Source organism: Heptranchias perlo, chromosome 12 (assembly GCF_035084215.1).
Source record: "Heptranchias perlo isolate sHepPer1 chromosome 12, sHepPer1.hap1, whole genome shotgun sequence".
In the NCBI taxonomy this organism is placed as follows: Eukaryota; Metazoa; Chordata; class Chondrichthyes; order Hexanchiformes; family Hexanchidae; genus Heptranchias; species Heptranchias perlo.
In genome coordinates this window covers 66,123,448-66,131,347 of record NC_090336.1, presented here as the reverse complement: position 1 = coordinate 66,131,347, position 7,900 = coordinate 66,123,448, and the positions used below count along the sequence as shown (strand labels likewise).

General features: G+C 47.5%; 1 non-coding gene and 3 pseudogenes across 1 annotated transcript; 2 read left to right on the top strand and 2 right to left on the bottom strand.

The window, feature by feature from the left end:
• Positions 1 to 1,021: 1,021 nt before the first annotated feature.
• LOC137330581 (U2 spliceosomal RNA) lies at positions 1,022 to 1,194 on the bottom strand (annotated as a pseudogene).
• Positions 1,195 to 3,450: 2,256 nt separating this feature from the next.
• Positions 3,451 to 3,641, top strand: LOC137328254 (U2 spliceosomal RNA). Its single transcript, XR_010964736.1, has one exon. It is a non-coding gene; the product is annotated as a U2 spliceosomal RNA (small nuclear RNA).
• An 813-nt stretch (positions 3,642 to 4,454) lies between these two features.
• On the top strand, positions 4,455 to 4,566 carry LOC137328935 (U2 spliceosomal RNA; annotated as a pseudogene).
• Positions 4,567 to 7,515: 2,949 nt separating this feature from the next.
• On the bottom strand, positions 7,516 to 7,690 carry LOC137328305 (U2 spliceosomal RNA; annotated as a pseudogene).
• Between the last annotated feature and the right edge of the window lie 210 nt (positions 7,691 to 7,900).

Below are 7,900 nucleotides of genomic sequence, written 5' to 3'. Positions count from 1 at the left end.
TGAAGGAGCTGTCCACGACCGGGTGTTGCCGAGTGGCACACCCCAAGGTCCAGGAGTACATGCTGTGGGACGCACTGAAGTGAGGTGTGACCTATGCAAAGGCTCTATGGGGAAAGGCCGCCATGTAAAGTCATCCCACCTTGTAATGTACAGAATGTATTAGGAGATATGTACTGTGACTTCAATTGTAATAACAGGATCGTAGTGTGTACGATCTGCATTTAATTGCCTCTCCTTTAAAATCCTCATTCTCTACCGCCCACCCAAGTCCCACACCAAGTTTCCCACCGAGATATCTTCACTGCTTTCCTCCCTCAGCCTCTGCACCGAGCAACTTCTCATCCTCGATCATTTCAACATCCATCTCAACTGATCATGCCGTCTCTCCTCTGATCTCACTGCCCTCCTTTCCTCCCTTAATCTCTCCCTCCATATAAACTCCCCTCCCCTGCTTGCAACCATCCAGACTACATCCCGGGGCCTTTTGGTCAGTTCTGGCGTCAAGACGTTCGGCCAAATGTCATCATTGGTGACCGTGCCTTCAGTTGCCTCGGCCCTAAGCTCTGGAATTCCCTCCCTAAACCTCTCTGCCTCTCTACCTCTCTCGCCTCCTTTAAAACACTCCTTAAAACCTACCACTTTGACCAAGCTTTTGGTCACCTGTCCATATACTTCCTTCTGTGCCTTGGTGTCAAATTTTGTTTGATAATCGCTCCTGTGAAGCACCTTGGGAAGTTTCACTCCATTAAAGGCCCAATATAAATGCAAGTTGTTATTGTTGTATTGGTTTGAACTGTGTTGCTTGAAATTTCATTTCTCTTTTTACATTGAACTGTATGTATCCGTAAATTTTATGAAATAAAATATAAATTGACATTGAAAAAATGCTTAATTATTGATCACGAGCAAAGAAGGAGCTGGAGAGAGAAGAGAGGGTGTGAGTGACTCCATAATTGTGAGCTACTCAAAGGCATCTCGGTCTAAGAATTCAATAGTCGATCTGTTACTTCGAGGTTTCCCCTGAAGGAGGGCGGGGGGAGAGTGAAACTTTCCTGCAGCCCCTGCAATGGTGGAGCAAGTCCTTATTCCATCTCTGTGTTGCAAAATTTAATATTTGGCCCCCAGATAGGGGACATCACATGGTAATTTGTTAAGAATGTTACACTTGATCTTAACCAAAAGCCAAGAAATTATAATTTGTAAACTCCCTCCTGCTCTGATCTGTCTGCCCCCCTTAAGATTTTTTTGTGGCCCATTGTGAAGCCAGATTTAGTTCTCTGACCATTTATTTCTGCTCGGTTAATGGGCCTGATGTCTGCTTTTGTTTAATGGGCTGGAGTCGGAGGAGGGGTCATGGTGTTGGCCCATCTCTGTACCTGAAACCTGTCTGTGTCAGCAGGAGGGCTGGAGACAACAATACCCACTCACACCCAAACTGAGGAAAAGACAAGACACACAGTGCTGGGAGCGGATGAAACAGCAGCATTTTAGGTTCTACCTGGATTTTACGCAGGCAAGAGATGATTGAACGAGTTAAATGGTTCTCCTTTAGAAACCACGACTGATGGCAGAAAGAATACAGAGCGCTGATCTGTCACAGAGCACTCACAAGTAGAGGCCGGCCAAGCGTATTGCCAGGAGGAGTCTGGAAGCTACAGTAAGCACAAGAAACCAGGACGTAACACTGAAAGGGCAAAAAAAAGGAGACCAGCTGGGAGAGATAAAGGGGTCAGAGGGCAAAGGCTGTGACACACGCTCAGGTAAGCTCACTATTTTGTATTTCAAGTCAAAAGTTTTGTGACAGACTTTTTGACAGTATGGATAGTTTTCACTTTTCGAGCAGCTAGGATAAGCCTGTTCCCTTCCTCGAGCGTCACGTCACACCCCTGCATGGTGGTTTCCTTCTGCCCTCCCTCGCCATTTACCTTGGCAGCCGCACACGGACTGATTGTAGTTTGAAATGACGATAAAAAGAAAGGAGAGAGGAAATCAGCACAGGCTGGCAGTCACTGTGCTGTGCACGGATGGAGTTTTGTTCCCAAGTTTAGCTTGTGAACAACTGTGGTTTGGGGTTGAAAAATTCTAAAATTTTGAAGAAAATAATCTTTAAGAAGGAAGGGAAAAGATTCAAAAGAAATCTCATCTCGAGCAATTGCCCAAACAACAATGGTGTAAACACTTTAAGATAACTGCTTGACAAACTGCAGAGGAAGCTGCAGACATTCCCACCTCTATTCTTTTTGTGATTATAATCATTCACTGGCAGCGGTTGCTCAGGAGATGCTGGCTGAGCTGTGCTGTATTTTGGAGCGACTGGCCTCGGCTTTCCGATTGCACCCCGGGGGCAGTAACTCATTTGTGCGACACTGATTTAAAGGGACTGCTTCTATTTTGGAACTCCACACTCCATCCAAAGCACTGTCTCAACCTCGCACAGCTGAACATAACTTAAAGGGCATGAAAGACCCCCCACATCCCCCGCCACCAGCGGTATTTAAAGGGATCATGCAGGAGTTACAGATTAGTTGCTGGATTATTTGTTTGGGCTGCTGGTGCATTTGAACGTGCCTGCTGTGTTGCTCTTGCACTGTCTCTGGGAACGGTGCGTCCAGATATTAAAAATGCTGAACAGATTTTTGGAGCCTGTATTATTACTCAGAATGCTGATATATTGCAACTGGGGTGTTTTTTGTTTTCTCCTGGTCTGGATGAGTGCCACTCCCTTTCTTCCTTTTCCCTCTTGCAGTTTTACCTTGGAGGGAAAGACGTCAGTCTCAGGTCACTTTTCAGGAAGCTGCAAGCCTGTGTATTGGGACGTGCCACCTTCCACAGACTTGGTCTCCTGACCTCAAACATTTAACTCCAGTTGTTGTGTGAAAAATTACTGCAGTTTTAAACTGGCAGTTCCAGAATTAATTGTTTCCAAATCAGACATTTCCCGAAACAGAGAGAGCGAGAGACACAACGTTAACGGTTGGCAACGTTTAAACTGCCACAATTGAGAGGCGAAATAACTTCACGTTGCTGACTTTAAAAAAGCGAGCAGACAGTGTGTGTGTTTGGAGGGAGTGCACTGTGAATGGCCACATTGGAAGCTGTGAGATTAAACTGTGCTCCAAAATGAGTGTTAAGGTGAGTAAAAGTCACTGGTTTGGGTGGAGCATTGCGCTCAGGATGAGAGATTTTCTTGACGGTGCCAATTAATCTGCACCAGAAAATCATCCCCTGACTGGGTTCAAACCCAGGACGACAAATGAGTTTTAAATATTGCATCCTAACCACTAGACCACCAGGGGAGTTACCATCAATCCCCTGGAAACATATACATGAGGCTGAACACATGGCTCCCTACAGTAGCAGCAGTGTCACCAGCAGAGGGCTTGAGTTGCCATTTCCACTTTGAGAGACTTTGCGCAGACAGTGAAATGGGAAACATCCATTCAGGAAGTTATCGCTTCTCGGCCTTTTTGCTCAGATCCAGTGTAGTTTCTGTTCTTATCAGTTTAATATCTGATACGTCCCCTATCTGGGGACCGAATATTAAATTGATTTTTGGAACAGAGAGATGGAACGAGAGCTTGCTCCGTCCACTCCGCGCATCGACCTGGTATAGCAGTGCTTCCAGGATCGGTGCAGCTCCCTTCGGGGAGATTCGAAAAACAAAAAGCAGATTTTGTTTCTTTTTTGGACCATATGTTATTACTGTAGTCAATATTGTTATAAAAGAAGGAAAACTTTTTACAGCTGCTTGACCATGCTCTCCTTTCCTTCGTAGGTTGTTGCTCGCTACGCGTTGTTCCTCGCCCGGCCGGTGTGCCATGTTGCCAACGCCGCTGACGCCACTTTCACTCCTGCTCAGCAAGGTAAGCAGCCACCATTGTGCTTTTCTTCCCGTATCTGTCCATGGGGACTTGGCCTATATTTCAGGGTGAGGCCTGACCACGTTTCCCGCTCGACAGCTAAGCTGGAGGTTGCCCCCTGTTGGATTTCCGTGCGACTTCAGGCACGGGCGCCTCCATTGGAAAAGGATGGGTGGGTGGATGGGGGTTGGTGGTGTTGGGCACATGCACCCCGCCCTGCCTGCCACGCCTGCTGTAGTCTATTGCCCATGCCACCCTGCCTGTCTCCTACGACTTATTGCCGGGAACCAGCCTTAGCAAACCCCAGACTTTACTTGGCAGCTGCAGGACCGATTCTGCGCTCCATTGAGATCCTGCGCGCCCGTTCATTAAGCACCCGAAAATGCAAAAGCTGTGATCGTGTTACCTCAGCCAAAGGGAAGGGGGGTGTTACGGAGATGGCTTTTCATCTTGGTTAGATGTCCTGGCAAAAAATGTTCTCTTGCTCAAAGTCTGCCGGCCACTCTTCACACCTAAGCTCAGTCACCCAACACCATTTTGAAGAAGTAGAGAGAGGCCGAGGAAGAATGGAGCAGGAGCGGGAGTTTACCGGTTATCGCTTCTCGGCCTTTTGGCTCAGATCAAGTGTAGTTTCTGTTCTTATCAGTTTAATATCTGATACGTCCCCTCTCTGGGGACCAAATATTAGGTGCAGGGAGGATGTTCCCGATGGCTGGGGAGTCCAGAACCAGGGGTCACAGTCTCAGGATACGGGGTATGCCATTTAGAACCGAGAGGAGGAGAAATTTCTTCACTCAGAGGGTGGTGAACCTGTGGAATTCTCTGCCACAGAAGGCAGTGGAGGCCAAGTCATTGGATGTATTCAAGAAGGAGATAGATATATTTCTTCATGCTATAGGGATCAAGGGAGATGGGGAAAAAGCGGGAACAGGGTACTGAGTTAGACGATCAGCCATGATCATTTTGAATGGCCTACTCTTGCTCCTATTTTCTATGTTTCTCTGTTCTCTATGTCCCGGTTCATCCCAAACAGTCCGATAACACAGGACGCTGTGCTCTACGGGCTGTTCCCCGGGACGCACACAGAGGCAGATATCAACTGCTGCTGGAAGACCATCATGTCGGTGAAGAAGGCCCTTTGGTCCACCCGAGACCTGCTGGTCTTCCAGCTGAAGGAGCTGTCCAGGATTGAGTGTTGCCAAGTGGCACATTCCAAGATCCAGGAGTACGTGCTGCGGGACGCACTGAGGCGAGGTGCGACCTACGCAAAAGCTCTACGGGGAAAGGCACCGTGGAAGGCCACCCCACCTTGTATTGTACAGAATGCATTAGAAGATTTGGATTGTGACTTCAATTGTAATAACGGGATCGTAGTGTGTACGATCTGCATTTAATTGCCTCTCCTTTAAAATCCTCATTCTCTACCGCCCACCCAAGTCCCACACAAAGTTTCTCACTGAGATATCTTCACTTATTTCCTCCCTCAGCCTCTGCACCGAGCGACTTCTCATCCTTGATGATTTCAACGTCCACCTCAACTCATCATGCTCTCTCTCCTCTGAGTTCACTGCCCTCATTTCCTCCCTTAATCTCTCCCCTCCCATTCTCACTGCCATTCAGGCAACATCCCGGGCCCTGTTGGTCAGTTCTGGCGACAAGACGTTCGGCCAAATGTCATCATTGGTGACCGTGCCTTCAGTTGCCTCGGCCCTAAGCTCTGGAATTCCCTCCCTAAACCTCTCTGCCTCTCTACCTCTCTCGCCTCCTTTAAAACACTCCTTAAAACCTACCACTTTGACCAAGCTTTTGGTCACCTGTCCATATACTTCCTTCTGTGCCTTGGTGTCAAATTTTGTTTGATAATCGCTCCTGTGAAGCACCTTGGGAAGTTTCACTCCATTAAAGGCCTTATATAAATGCAAGTTGTTATTGTTGTATTGGTTTGAACTGTATTGCTTGAAATTTCATTTCTCTTTTTACATTGAACTGTGTGTATCCGTAAATTTTATGAAATAAAATATAAATTGACATTGAAAAAATGCTTAATTATTGATCACGAGCAAAGAAGGAGCTGGAGAGAGAAGAGAGGGTGTGAGTGCCTCCTCTCAGTTCTAAATGGCATACCCCGTATCCTGTGAGGTGAGAGTGACTGCCCTTGACATCAAGGCAGCATTTGACCGAGTGTGGCACCAAGGAGCCCTCGTAAAATTGAAGTCAATGGGAATCAGGGGGAAAACTCTCCAGTGGCTGGAGTCATACCTAGCACAAAGGAAGATGGTAGTCTTTGTTGGAGGCCAATCATCTCAGCCCAAGGGCATTGCTGCAGGAGTTCCTCAGGGCAGTGTCCTAGGCCCAACCATCTTCAGCTGCTTCATCAATGACCTTCCCTCCATCATAAGGTCAGAAATGGGGATGTTCGCTGATGACTGCACAGTGTTCAGTTCCATTCGCAACCCCTCAGATAATGAAGCAGTCCGAGCCTGCATGCAGCAAGACCTGGACAACATCCAGGCTTGGGCTGATAAGTGGCAAGTAACATTCGCGCCAGATAAGTGCCAGGCAATGACCATCTCTAACAAGAGAGAGTCTCACCACCTCCCCTTGACATTCAACGGCATTACCATCGCCGAATCCCCCACCATCAACATCCTGGGGGTCACCATTGACCAGAAACTTAACTGGACCAGCCATATAAATACTGTGGCTACGAGAGCAGGTCAGAGGCTGGGTATTCTGCGGCGAGTGACTCACCTCCTGACTCCCCAAAGCCTTTCCACCATCTGCAAGGCACAAGTCAGGAGTGTGATGGAATACTCTCCACTTGCCTGGATGAATGCAACTCCAACAACACTCAAGAAGCTCGACACCATCCAAGATAAAGCAGCCCGCTTGATTGGCACCCCATCCACCACCCTAAACATTCACTCCCTTCACCACCGGCGCACTGTGGCTGCAGTGTGCACCATCCACAGGATGCACTGCAGCAACTCGCCAAGGCTTCTTCGACAGCACCTCCCAAACCCGCGACCTCTACCACCAAGAAGGAGAAGGGCAGCAGGCGCATGGGAACAACACCACCTGCACATTCCCCTCCAAGTCACACACCATTCCGACTTGGAAATATATCGCCGTTCCTTCATTGTCGCTGGGTCAAAATCCTGGAACTCCCTTCCTAACAGCACTGTGGGAGAACCGTCACACACGGACTGCAGCGGTTCAAGAAGGTGGCTCACCACCACCTTCTCAAGGGCAATTAGGGATGGGCAATGGCTTGGCTTGGCTTGGCTTGGCTTGGCTTGGCTTGGCGAACTGTCGCAAGCAACAAGGCGTTAATGTTTCAGGAGTGCCGATTGCAATTGAAAGCTGTCTCTCAAGCTGCTCCTCCCCCGAAAGAAACGAGGAGTTAATGTTTCGGAAACGCCTATTGCAATTGAAAGCTGTCTCTCAAGCTGGACGTCCAGTTATTTTGCAGTTTCAATTATATCGCTGGCTGCGTGCGTGCGAGCGGCACTCAGCCCAGGAGAAGAAAAAGATACCACTGAGCTGAGAAAGTCAGTGCAATATATATGCTTTATTCTCACTAATAATACATACACACACACATGTACAGAGACGCTGGGAACGAGCTGTTTTTCTTTTTGAATATCTCCCCACAGGGAGGTGCACCGTTCCCAGAGACACTGCAATACTGGGTCGATGCGTGGAGTGGACGGAGCAAGCTCTCGTTCCATCTCCCTGTTCCAAAAATCAATTTAATATTTGGTCCCCAGATAGGGGACGTATCAGATATTAAACTGATAAGAACAGAAACTTTTTTTTTCAAAAAATATACTTTATTCATAAAATTTGCAGCAGTACATACAATACAGTTGTCATATCACTTTCCAAACGTACACAATACAGATTATACAATTTGCAGGTTACGTGAAGTACAGCTCAATGAACACATTGGACATAATTACAGTTCATGACACTCCAGGGTGTCTCATTGCATCATACTCAACACGGATTATTGCTTACAGATTCATTTCTGGTCCATT